We start from the raw sequence: 14,707 nt of genomic DNA, 5'->3' as shown, positions 1-14,707 counted from the left end.
GAGAGGCTACAACCCTGTCTCACTCCTTCCCAACCACTGCTTCCCTTTCATGCCCCTCAACTCTTAAAACTGCCCTTTGGTTTCTATACAAATTGTAAGTAGCCTTTCGCTCCCTATATTTTACCCCTGCCACCTTCAGAAAGAGAGTATTCCAGTCAACATTGTCTACAAATGCTAGAAACGTACGTTTGCCTTTCCTTAATCTAGCTTCTAAGATAAGTCGTAGGGTCAGTATTGTCTCACGAGTTCCAATATTTCTACGGAATCCAAACTGATCTTCACCTAGGTCAGCTTCTACTAGTTTTTCCATTCGTCTGTAAAGAATTCGCGTTAGTATTTTGCAGCTGTGACTTATTAAACTGATAGTTTGCTAATTTTCACATCTGTCAACACCTGCTTCCTTTGGGATTGGAATTATTATATTCTTCTGGAAGTCTGAGGGTATTTCGCCTGTCTCATACATCTTGCTCACCAGATGGTAGAGTTTTGTCAGGACTGGCTCTCCCAAGGCAGTCAGTAGCTCTAATGGAATGCTGTCTACTCCCAGGGCCTTGTTTTGACTCAGGTCTCTCAGTGCCCTGTCAAACTCTTCATGCAGTATCGGATCTCCCATTTCATCTTCATCTACATCCTCTTCCATTTCCATAACATTGTCCTCAAGTACATCGCCCTTGTATAGACCCTCTATATACTCCTTCCACCTTTCTGCTTTCCCTTCTTTGCTTCGAACTGGGTTTCCATCTCAGCTCTTAATCTTCGTACAAGTGGTTCTCTTTTCTCCAAATGTCTCTTTAATTTTCTTGTAGGCAGTATCTATCTTACCCCTACTGAGATAAGCCTCTACATCCTTACATTTGTCCTCTAGCCATCCCTGCTTAGCCATTTTGCACTTCCTGTCGATCTCATTTTTGAGACGCTTGTATTCCTTTTTGCCTGCTTCATTTACTGCATTTTTATATTTTCTCCAGTCATCAATTAAATTCAATATTTCCTCTGTTACCCAAGGATTTCTATTAGCCCTCGTCTTTTTACCTACTTGATCCTCTGCTGCCTTCACTACTTCATCCCTCAAAGCTACCCATTCTTCTTCTACTGTATTTCTTTCCCCCATTCCTGTCAATTGTTCCGTTATGCTCTCCCTGAAACTCTGTACAACCTCTGGTTCTTTCAGTTTATCCAGGTCCTATCACCTTAAATTCCCACCTTTTTGCAGTTCCTTCAGTTTTAACCTAGAGGTTCAAAAAATGGCTATGAGCACTATGGGACTTAACATCTGTGGTCATCAGTCCCCTAGAACTTAGAACTACTTAAACCTAACTAACCTAAGGACATCACACACATCCATGCCCGAGGCAGGATTCGAAACTGCGACCGTAGCAGTCGCGCGGTTCCGGACTGAGCGCCTAGAACCGCTAGACCACTGCGGCCGGCTTAATCTAGAGGTCATAACCAATAGATTGTGGTCAGAGTCCACTTCTGCCCCTGGAAATGTCTTACAATTTAAAATCTGGTTCCAAAATCTCTGTCTTACCATTATATAATCTATCTGAAATCTGTCAGTATCTCCAGGCTTCTTCCATGTATACAATCTTCTTTTATGATTCTTGAACCAAGTGTTAGCTATGATCAAATTGTGCTGTGTGCAAAATTCTACCAGGCGGCTTCCTCTTTCATTTCTTACCCCCAACCCATATTCGCCTACTACGTTTCCTTCTCTCCCTTTTCCTACTACTGAATTCCAGTCACCCATGAGTATTAAATTTTCTTCTCCCTTCACTATCTGAATAAATTCTTTTATTTTGTCATACATTTCTTCAATTTCTTCGTCATCTGCAGAGCTAGTTGGCATATAAACTTGTACTACTGTGGTAGGCGTGGGCTTCGTGTCTATCTTGGCCACAATAATGCATTCACTATGCTGTTTGTAGTAGCTTACCTGCATTTCTATTTTTTTATTCATTATTAAACCTACTCTTGCATTACCCTTATTTGACCTTGTATTTATAACCCTGTATTCGCCTGACCAGAAGTCTTGTTCCTCCTGACGCCGAAATTCACTAATTCCCACTATATCTAACTTTAACCTATCCATTTCCCTCTTTAAATTTTCTAACCTACCTGCCCGATTAAGGGATCTAACATTCCACGCTCCGATCTGTAGAACGCCAGTTTTCTTTCTCCTGATAACGACGTCCTCTTGAGTAGTCCCCACCCGGAGATCCGAATGGGGGACTATTTTACCTCCAGAATATTTTACCCAAGAGGACGCCATCATCATTAACCATACAGTAAAGCTGCATGCCCTCGGGAAAAATTACGGCTGTAGTTTCTCCTTGCTTTCAACCGTTCGCAGTACCAGCACAGCAACGCTGTTTTGGTCAGTGATACAAGGCCAGATCAGTCAATCATCGAGACTGTTGCTCCTGCAACTACTGAAAAGGCTGCTTCCCCTCTTCAGGAACCACACGTTTGTCTGGCCTCTCAACAGATACCCCTCCGTTGTGGTTGCACCTACGGTACAGCTATCTGTATTGCTGAGGCACGCAAGCCTCCCCACCAACGGCAAGGTCCATGGTTCATTTTAAATGCTATATGGCTATCTGTCAGACTTTTGATGCTATTAGGTAAGTGACCAAAGACTCTTGTGGCAGCATAGTTTACCCCCTTCTGAGCCAAAGTTAGATTTAACCTTGAGTAGTGAAGATCATCCTTTCTCCTAGTGTTGTAGCCATGTACACTGCTATTATTTTTGAATTCATTCGGATTGTTAATAACACATTCCATGAGTGAATATATATATATTGTGAGGCTACAGTGAAGATTTCTAGCTCTTTAAATAAATGTCTGCAGGATGATCTTGGATGAGCTCCAGCAATTATTCTGATTACACGCTTTTGTGCAATGAACACTCTTTTACTCAATGATGAGTTACCCCAGAATATGATGCCATACGAAAGCAGAGAATGAAAATAGGTGTGGTAAGCTTATTTACTCAGATGTATATCGGCAAAATTTGCAATGACCCTAATAGCATAAGTAGCTGAACTCAAACGTTTCAGCAGATCCTCAGTGTGTTTTTTCCAGTTCAACCCCTCATCAATGCATACACCTAGAAATTTTGAATATTCTACCTCAGCTACCGATTTCTGATCGAAGTCTATATTTATTAATGGAGTCATTCCATTTACTGTGTGGAACTGTATATACTGTGTTTTGTCAAAGTTTAATGAGAGCCAATTTGCAGAGAACCACTTAACGATTTTCTGAAAAACATCATTTACAATTTCACCAGTTAATTCTTGTCTGTCGGGTGTGATAGCTATACTTGTATCATCGGCAAAAAGTACCAGCTTTGCATCTTCGTGAATATAGAATGGCAAGTCATTAATATATATTAAGAACAGCAGAGGACCCACGACCAAACCTTGCGGCACCCCATTCCTGATTGTTCCCCAGTTTGAGAAATCACCAGTTTTTTGCGTATTATGTGAACTGTTTATTTCAACTTTCTGCACTCTTCCAGTTAGGTATGATTTAAACCATTTAAGCACTGTCCCATTCATACCACAATAGTTGAGCTTATCTTGAAGTATTCCATGATTTACACAATCAAAAGCCTTTGATAGATCACAAAAAATCCCAATGGGTGACTTCTGGTTACTCAGAGCATTTAATATTTCATTATCGAAAGAATATATAGCATTTTCCGTTGAAAAACCCTTCTCGAAACCAAACTGACATTTTGTTAAAACTTTATTTTTACAAAAGTGTGAAGCTACTCTACAATACATTACTTTTTCAAGAATTTTGGACAAGGCAGTCAGAAGAGAGATTGGGCGGTAGTTGTTGACATCAGACGTATCCCCTTTTTTATGCAGTGGTATAACAATAGCATACTTCAGTCTATCTGGGAAAATACCCAGCTTCAGAGAGCTGTTACATATGTGGCTAAGAATCCCACTTATTTCTTGGGAACAAGCTTTTATTATCCTGCTGGAAATGCCATCAATCCCATGTGAGTTTTTATTCTTGAGAGAGTTTATTATCTTCCTAATTTCAGATGGAGAGGTGGGTGGAATTTAAATTGTATCAAATGGTGTGGGTAAGGCCTCTTCCATTAACTGCCTTGCTTCTTCTAATAAACATTTAGATCCTATTTCCTCTACAACATTTAAAAAATGGTTATTCAAAATGTTTTCGACTTCTGGCTTGTTGTTTATCAAGTTTCCATTCGCTTTGATGGTGATGCCATCATCCTGTACTCTTGGTTGTCCTGTCTCCCTTGTTATAATATTCCAAATTCTTTTGATTTTTTGTTATCAGAGGTATTAATCCCACACATGATGCACATGCTTCTGGACTTTTTAATAACCTTTCTTAATGTACCACAGTAGTTTTTATAATATTTGGCTGTTTCTGGGTCATTACTCTTTCTTGTTGTTATATACAGTTCCCTTTTGTGGTTACAAGATATTTTTATTCCTTTAGTAAGCCAAGGTTTTTTGCATAGTTTCTTATAATTAGATTTAACTACTTTCTTGGGGAAACAGTTTTCAAATTCTCTTACAAGTGTATCATGAAATAAGTTATATTTTAAATTAGCATTGGGTTCCTTGTACACCTCATCCCAGTCTAACTGCTGAAGATTTTCTCTGAAGTTTCTAATTGTTGAATCATTAATTGAACACACAAATTTCGAGGGTAGTTTTGAATTACTGAATGGAGCTATGTCATATACAGTAACTAGCTGAGCATCATGATCAGAAAGCCCATTCTCAACAGGACAAGAATTTATGTTTTTAAACCTATCTTGGTCTATAAAAGTGTTATCTATCAATGTGCTGCTGTCCTTTACTACCTGAGTAGGAAAATTAATGACAGATGTCAAATTGAAAGAACCGAGCAAGACTTGCAGGTCATTCTTCCTATTGCACTCTTTCAATGAATCAACATTGAAGTCCCCACAAATAATAATTTGCTTTCCCCTGTCCGACAGATAGCACAACAAGGCATCCACGTTTTCCAGGAGTAAATGAAAGTTTCCTGAAGGGGATCTATACACTGTTACTATTATAAAAGAGCCCTCCTTCAGTTTAAATTGACAGGCACATGCTTCTATATGTTGCTCTTGACAAAACTTTTTTGTATCTAAGCTTTCTACACATTGATAACTTTTGACATATGTGGCAACTCCTCCTCTCACCATATTCCCTCTACTCATATGTGCAGCTAGTTTACAACCACTGATATTTACGCTTTCCATATCAGACACAATGTGATGCTCAGACAGGCATAGTATATCTACTACATTGTTAGATTCAATGTCATCTAAACAAATCAGGAGCTCATCTACTTTATTCTTCAATCCCGGAATATTTTGGTGAAAAATGGTAACATTATTTTTTACTTTACATTTCTGAGAATCTACTTTTTTCTTTAATCCACCAATATTTTGGTTAAATATGGTAACATTATTATTTACTTTCATGTTGTGAGAATTTTGTGAGTTTTGGACCTCTTTAGCACCTGCCTGCCTGAACTTCTCATTGGACACTGATATTAGCCTAAAAAGGAGGTACATCCACGAGTACTAAAGTGCACGTCATTTATGTTGGCGGCCGAGTTTAGGTTTGTTCTGCGCATCTGACGTCACAAAACACAGTCAGCCAATTAACAGAGAACGACGTTGCCAGATCTCGACTGCAGTGCAGCGCACGGACGAGTGTCTTCAGTTTTAGAAACGTTCAGTCATAAATAAAGTAATAGAATAAAAGCAACGTCTTGATAGCAGTCTTTCTTTTGTAGAAAGTTTGGAAAAAGCATTCTTTATACCAATTGCTTCATATTCTATTAATTAATTAAACCAAACAAGCAATAATACTCCTAATTCAGGCGATAGCAAGGAAAGGTGTTTGCATCACTCTCACGAACCGCTTTTTCGCAATAAAGAACAGCGGTAATTGTTTATTTCCTATTGTACTTCGACGAAGCGTGAGTAATTCATAGTCATACCAACAGAGTTTGTCAGTATTTTGCGTGACGTGTTAGAGTCCTAATGGAGTTACATTGTGAGAGGAGCTGCTTTAGCGTAACGATGAATGTGTTGGGCTACTGAGCGAGAGGTTATGAATTCAAACCTTGTGTGGTGCTTAATATTTTCTTTATTTAAAAACAATATCGTAGTGTCTTACTTCACGAATTTTATTCGTTTGAATAGAAGTTTTTGAAATTTCTAGTGCTTTGTCTCTTCATTAACCCTTTCGCTGCTGCAGACACGTGCTCCCCGCATTCCGCGCTGTGCGCAATTTTGTCATCACTGCACTGCTCGCCTGCGCAGACACATGGTGTTCCCACTCCATTGACACACTTATCATTTGACTTCACAAAAACTATTTGGCCCAAAAATTTGATTTTTACACATCTTCTTGACTGATACCTTCCCCTCATAAATGACTTAATCTTGTTTCGACGTTCAACGCAGATATTGTGCAGCATTAAATGTAGTAAACCATTGCACGAAATTTTGAAGAGTTTGCAGAGGTAAAAGTCCCTAGTGTATACTTTCCGCATAGTCGATTTTAGTTGCTACAATGTTGAGAATAAAATGTGGACAAGATACCTAAATTCCATATAAAATTTACTGTATAACAATATCTCATTTAATTTAAGTACCACGTAGGCGTCGTATGTAATACTGAGAATTATTCCGTCTTTCGCGACTGTAATTAAAGTTTTATTTACACCAGGCGCGTTTGGCTTTATTTTAAAGCACTTCAATCAATGAAAGGTATGGCACATACACAATGGTACTCATGTTCTCTTTCTTGTTTTTGTTCCACAGTCGCAGTTTTACCAATGGTATTGAAATATATTCCTCTTCTGCATCTTCAGTGGACAGTATTTTGTCTCCTCCATTGCCAAGTCACCTTTCGTAGTTTTGTGCCGTGGTAACACAATATTCAACGTTTGTGTCGGCTTATCAGTGTTTTAGCAAATAAATGCTGTTTGTGTGTGCCACACACAAAAATTATATTTGACATAGCTCAGAGCACTTCACTGATAGACGGTATATTCAAGTCCTAATGTTTTTGTAAGTCCACAGTTTTGTTTAATGTATTTTGTCTACTTCCTTTTTATTGATTGAAGTACTTTAAAATAAAGCCAAACGTGCCCGGTGTAAATAAAACTTTTGTTACAGTCGTGAAAGATGGAATATTTCTAAATATTACATACGACACCTATGTGGTACTTAAATTAAATGAGATATTGTTATATAGTAAATTTTATATGAAATTTAGGTATCTTGTCCACATTTCATTCTCAAGATTGTGGCAACTAAAATCGACCATACGGAAAGTATATTCTATGGACATTTACCTCTGCAAACTCTTCAAAATTTCGTGCAATGGTTTACTATATTTAATGCTGTATAATAACTGCGTTGAACATCGAAACAAAATCAAGTCATTTATGGGGGGAAGGTATCTGTGGTGTCACCGCCAGACACCACACTTGTTAGGTGGTAGCCTTTAAATCGGCCTCGGTCCGTTAGTATACGTCGGACACGCGTGTCGCCACTATCAGTGATTGCAGACCGAGCGCCGCCACACGGCAGGTCTAGAGAGACTTCCTAGCACTCGCCCCAGTTGTACAGCCGACTTTGCTAGCGATGGTTCACTGACAAATTACGCTCTCATTTGTCGAGACGATAGTTAGCATAGCCTTCAGCTACGTCATTTGCAACGACCTAGCAAAGCCCCATTACCAGTTACTATTGATGCTGTAAAACATGTACCGTCAAGAGCGATGTTCACCATTTACGGATTAAAGTTAAGTATTCCAACAGCTACGTCCTTTTTTGCTAAAGTGTAACTTCCTTGTCCTGTTCCAGACCTCACGGCAGCCTGCGTGAGCTAAAACGCGTGCCTTTCGGCTTCCTCTCATAGTGGGTTGGCTCTCTTGCCAATCCACAACAGTATCAGTCAAGAAGATGTGTAAAAATCTAATTTTTGGGACAAATAGTTTTTGTGGAATCGAATGATAACGAGTGTCAAAGCAGTCGGAACACCATGTGTCTGCACAGGCGAGCAGTGTAGTGACAAAATCGCGCACAGCGCGGAATGCAGCGAAAGGGTTAATGCGGCCGTGGTGGCTTTACTTCATGAACTGCGCGCTCCCCCCTAAACGTAAGCTTGCGAACTATACTATGGCGCTGCTTCTCTTGGCGCGTGCGTCGTGTGCAACTGGCAACGCAACAATCTCCCGCGTCTGAGCGGGCATGCGCGAGTCGCCAAGATAAAAGAATTGAACAATAGTGTCCCCCCTTATAGATTTCGCTAACAACGCTGCCAGTTTACCCTTCCCTTTCCTATTGAGATGTAGGCCATGCCTTGTGTATCCCCCCCTATCAACAGCCTCGACAGGAACCAATCCAATGTCTGACAGAGTGGCCACCCTACGCAACTTCTTCTCTCGGCAGGTGTTTCGTAGCCTAAATGAAACCGTCATTCCATAACAATGGGACAGTGAGAGGGCTACAAAACATGATAAGCTTTAATGAGGTAAATTAGGCATATATTTTGCAGTAACACACACGAATGGGATGTGACACTGTTAAAATTTTTCTAACGAATCTACCTTGCTGTAGGACAAGGATTATTACATGAAGCCATATAAAAAAGCACCTTATGGTAGACGGCCTTATCACTTTAAGACATGGTGTAGAAAAGATCTGAGGATGGTCATACTGACTGAAACCGGTCATCGTCAAAAGAATTGATATTGTGATCAAAGACTGGAATAAAAAACATTTAAACGATAATACGCCTAGTCCCAAGAGAGAGCTAGAAACAGCTGAACAAGAGAACGATAAGATGATAGCCATGACACCTGAATTACGAAAGCATGCGCAGGGGCTGAACGAAGAACCTTACCTCGTTACATTTTGTGTGGTCGGGATTCAGGGTGATCGCGGTGCAAACGGCGTAATGGCGCGGTAGCAACAAACGTGACTGCTGCAAGTTTCTGAGCGCGAGTCATGCTAACCTACACTGACGGCTCTAACACAAGGCTGCTCACGAGGTAATAATAGGCAACACTTGTATCACACAGAGGCAACCCTTCTATCACATAGTGGCGGCAACTTCCGCAATGCTGCTGTTCGCTATGTGAAGGCGTCCGAAAATAGCAACGGAAAGGCGCCGGAGCGTGGACGTCGGCCCTTTTTGTGAACTTGGGCACGGGACAGCAGTGTGCTTCCGCAGTTAACAAGTAGGTCCCAGCAGCCAGCGTGGTAGTGGGAGGCAACGAACCATAGGCGCAGCTTCACCCCGGTGGGCGGCCGAGTCTTCTGGTCTCTCAGATTGGGACAGGTGTTTCCGCGCGAATTCTCCGAACTAATGAGAACTGGTAACCCCACGCCGTCACGTGGCTTCAGCTAACATTCAAATGCAACGGCCAGGTACTGTAAAGGAAATTCGTCATTTTGAGCATTTGCTGCATTAAACATTGGAGAATGTGTGAAGTACTTTCCCCCTCCATTTGATAGTTCTCCATGAAGGCAGTCCCTTGGCGGTACTAACTGGCTGGCGAAAATTAATCTAACGGTATAAAATTATTGATTTAGTTTGATGAATTATTATTAATAATCCAATTACTACCAATGAGTTAGGAAATTTGTAGGCAGCTCGAACGTTTGATTGAAATTACCAAATGAATTTTATTTTGTGATATGGAATGGCTGGTACAGCCATTGTGGTCTCACCGTGCACGTTGTGAGTCCTCAAAAAGTCTTTGCGTTACAAGGGGGCGAAACGATGGAGAATTTTACATACTGACAATGCGTCCACAATTTTGTTGACGGTAACGGCGGGCGCGGAAGCCTTCGCATATATTCCTACACGCAGTAATTGAGCATGCTGGATTGCTGGTAGCAGTTTAGACCTCATGAGTGATTCCTTCTGCTCCTTTTGTGGCATTTTTTACAGTCAACTTCCGCAGTGCCCGACGGTCACGTCAGTGCACGTGGTCTGCTGGTTTTGGTTTAGTTCTCATGGTTCCATCACGTTTCCATTTCACAATCGCATCACCAACAGCCGACTTGGGCAGCTTTCGGAGGACTGAATTGTTTCTGATGGGTTTGTTACTCAAGTGACATCCAAAGACTTGTCCTAGTTTGAAGTCAATGAACTCTCTTGACCGACCCACCCTGGTGCTGTTGCTCCTCTAGTGACAATACTCCCCGACTTCTTTTACTCAGCCTCGTGACATCAACTGGTTCATTCCGTATTAAACAGGGGTGTTCGAATACGACTGATCATGTGGTATAGTTTCGTGAAAATAAAACGAGTTTCCTTCTGATTGCAGTTTCAATTTCTCTTCCACCTTGTTGAAGTCTTCTGTCCGAGCGTTGGCTTGATGCACTTTTTCACTCTTGTCTATCCTGTACTAGTTTCTTCATCTCTGAGTACCTGCTGCAACCAGCATCCAGTTAAACCTGCTTACTGTATTATGTCCAGATGCCCCTCACACCCACTATACTTCCCTCCCTTTCGAAACTGACGAATCCTTGATGCTTCAGGATGTGATCTATCAACTGATCGTGCTTTTGGTGATGTTGTAGAATAAATTTCATTTTCCCTCAGTTCTTTAAACATCTCCTCATTAGTTATTTGGTGTACCCATCAAATCTTCCGCACTCTTCTGTAGCACCACGTTTCAAAAGATTCTGTTCCCTTCCTATTTGAACCGTTTATCGCTCATGTTTCACTCCCGTTGTAGGCTACACTCCAAACAGTTACAGAAATGACTTCCTAATACTTACATTTATATTAGATGTTAACAGAGCCTTCTTTTTCGTAAATACATTTCTTGCTTTTGCCAGTCTGCATTTTACGCACACGGGATACAGTATTTGGGTCAGTGCTTAAAAAAGCTTTGATCGGCTTAATACCAAATTAGGCACAATGGATAGATAATATTCCCCCAGAATTTCTAAAATCATCGAGAGAAGTGGCACCAAAATTCACGCCGGTGTAAAATGTATGAAACTGGCTATACACACACATAAAAAAAAAAAATTGTGTTGTGGGTTGGCAGGAGAGCCAACACCGTGATACTGGAGGAAGCCGAAAGGCACGCGTTTTAGCTCACGCAGGCTGGCGTGAGGTCTGGAACAGGACAAGGAAATTAGAATTTAGAAAAAACGGACGTAGCTGATGGAATACTTAACTTTAATTCGTTAATGGTGAACGTCGGTCTTGACGGTACATAATTACAGTATCAATAGTAACTGGTAATGGCGCCTTGCTAGGTCGTAGCAAATGACGTAGCTGAAGGCTATGCTAACTATCGTCTCGGCAAATGAGAGCGTATTTTGTCAGTGAACCATCGCTAGCAAAGTCGGTTGTACAACTGGGGGAGTGCTAGGAAGTCTCTCTAGACCTGCCGTGTGGCGGCGCTCGGTCTGCAATCACTGATAGTGGCGACACGCGGGTCCGACGTATACTAACGGACCGCGGCCGATTTAAAGGCTACCACCTAGCAAGTGTGGTGTCTGGCGGTGACACTACAAATTGCATCACCTCGGTTCCGAGAGCCCCGGAACCTATACAGAAAATCGGAACAGAGATCAGCATAAACATCATTTCCGCCATTTTTGTTGATCATAAAATCCAGACATTGCATGTTGTACCACAGACTCGTCCAAACTGTGTCCCTGGGGCGCTAGCGCCCGCGATCGCCCGCGGCCAGCGCCCCGGGCGAATTCGTATGTTGCCGCAGTGGCTGAGCCGTGTCGCTTAGCTGGCCGTTCAGACCTCACGCCGAGCTTCGCCATGCCGCTGTACGCAAATATTGCAATAGATAAAAATTTATTTTGCGACCACACATCGCTGTCCTCTTCAGCGGAACTGGGGGAAAACGCATCTAAAACCAATCTCTTTTGTTAGTTTTTTATTTGAGTTTCAATGAATGAAACAATTTATTGTTAAAGTGACAGAAGTGTTTTAAAAACAAGATTGTACAAAATTAATTGTATGTTCTTTTTTGGAGTGGTACGAGCAGAAAACAGGTGGGCAAAGTTTGTGCCTAAGTTACAAATGATCGCTGAGAACTGGGAAAGCAGGGAAACCCTTTGCTGCCGGGAATCTTATCAAAGATTGCCTGGTCGGCTCAGCGGCTTGTATTTGTCCACCAGACCTCACGGAAAAATTTGAAAAAATATCTCTTTCGCCTCAAACTGTTGCTCACAGAGTCGAAGATATGGTCTCAGATATGGAGCAACAATTAACGAAGAGAGCGGCAAACTTCATTTCACTTTCTATCGCTCTTGACGAGTCCGCCGACGTTGCGGATATCTCAGCTCGTCATATTCATTCGAGGTGTCGACGACAATCTGCGTGTCACCGAAGAATTTCTCGATCTTATACCATTAAAAGACACAACCACGGGTTTGGATATTTTTCTAGCCGTGGAAAACGTGTTAGTCAATGGGTTTAAAATGGGAACGCCCGACCAGTGTAACAAGGGATGGAGCCCCTGCTCTACGAGGGATACGCACTGGATTTCTGAGTTACGTGAGGTCAAAAATGGCTGACGTTGTCTGTTTCTTATTCGCGACAGTCCATTGTCTGATACACCAGGAGGCACTTTGTGCGAAGACTGTCAACATAAAAAATGTTATGGACACAGTTCTTCGAACGGTTAGTTATCTTGGCTCCCATGGACTCACACATCGTCAATTTAAAGAATTTCTGGCTGATATCGAAGCGGAATACCCGGACATCCCCTACCACACCGAAGTAAGATGGCTGATCAGAGGAAAGGTGCTTCATCGGTTTTTCTCCTTGAGGAGCGAAATAAATACCGTTTTGGAAGTGAAAGGACGTCGAGAAGAATTACTTTGTGATCCTAAGTGGGTGGCGAATTTGGCTTTTTTGAGTGACCTTACTGGTCGTTTAAATATTTTGAACATTTCACTCCAACTCGAAAATCACTATGTAGTTGATTTAGTACAGACGAGTCAAGCATTTCAAAAAAAACTTATTTTTTGGGAAAAACAATTGCGCCAGAAGAATTGTGGACACTTTGCTGCACTACACAGCGTCAAAGAAGATGTGGATTTTTCAGATTATGTTGCAATCATTTGCGAATTACAAGAACGGTTTGAAAACAGATTTTTGGAGATAAGTGAGCTTCAGTCGGGCTTAGACATATTTGTTTGCCCGTTTTCCCTTCGGCATAGGACGTCTTACAAGTGCTTCAACTAGAGTTGATTTACCTGCAGTGCGATATCCGCCTGAAGGACCGCTTTCTCATGTGTAATACTTTGGATGACTTTTACAGCAGTCTTCCCCGAGAGAAATATCCCCTTTTGCGCAAGCACGCGACCTAAGTTCTCTCAATGTTTGGTTCGTCGTATATCTGTGAGTGCTTTTTCTCTCTTTTAAAGCTTGCTAAACCTAAGAACCGTTCATTACTTGGCGATAAAAATTTGACTAATTATTTGAGGTTATCAGTCTCAGGGAATATTGTACCAAATATTGACAAAACCGTTTCCTCTAAAAAGAAAAAAAAAGTGTAAAATGTTAATTGTCTTCTTTAACAATGTTACTGTAAGAATTAAAGAGCTTTATAACCCTAAATCTATTTTTAATAAGTTTTCAAACTTGGTCGGTTAAAATTATTACGTACAAAACTGCAAACTAAGGATCCGATTTCTAAACTCTGAAAAGGGATACAAAGAGATGTAGCCTGAAGCATAACAAAAAATACAGGGTGTTTCAAAAATGACCGGTATATTTGAAACGGCAATAAAAACTAAACGAGCAGCGATAGAAATACACCGTTTGTTGCAATATGCTTGGGACAACAGTACATTTTCGGGCAGACAAACTTTCGAAATTACAGTTGTTACAATTTTCAACAACAGATGGCGCTGCGGTCTGGGAAACTCTATAGTACGATATTTTCCACATATCCACCATGCGTAGCAATAATATGGCGTAGTCTCTGAATGAAATTACTCGAAACTTTTGACAACGTGTCTGGCGGAATGGCTTCACATGCAGATGAGATGTACTGCTTCAGCTGTTCAATTGTTTCTGGATTCTGGCGGTACACCTGGTCTTTCAAGTGTCCCCACAGAAAGAAGTCACAGGGGTTCATGTCTGGCGAATAGGGAGGCCAATCCACGCCGCCTCCTGTATGTTTCGGATAGCCCAAAGCAATCACACGATCATCGAAATATTCATTCAGGAAATTAAAGACGTCGGCCGTGCGATGTGGCCGGGCACCATCTTGCACAAACCACGAGGTGTTCGCAGTGTCGTCTAAGGCAGTTTGTACCGCCACAAATTCACGAAGAATGTCCAGATAGCGTGATGCAGTAATCGTTTCGGATCTGAAAAATGGGCCAATGATTCGTTTGGAAGAAATGGCGGCCCAGACCAGTACTTTTTGAGGATGCAGGGACGATGGGACTGCAACATGGGGCTTTTCGGTTCCCTATATGCGCCAGTTCTGTTTATTGACGAAGCCGTCCAGGTAAAAATAAGCTTCGTCAGTAAACCAAATGCTGCCCACATGCATATCGCCGTCATCAATCCTATGCACTATATCGTTAGCGAATGTCTCTCGTGCAGCAATGGTAGCGGCGCTGAGGGGTTGCTGCGTTTGAATTTTGTATGGATAGAGGTGTAAACTCTGG

Source organism: Schistocerca serialis, chromosome 7 (assembly GCF_023864345.2).
Source record: "Schistocerca serialis cubense isolate TAMUIC-IGC-003099 chromosome 7, iqSchSeri2.2, whole genome shotgun sequence".
Classification (NCBI taxonomy): Eukaryota; Metazoa; Arthropoda; class Insecta; order Orthoptera; family Acrididae; genus Schistocerca; species Schistocerca serialis.
The sequence above is the reverse complement of the archived record's forward strand: the minus strand, read 5'-3'. Positions refer to the sequence as shown.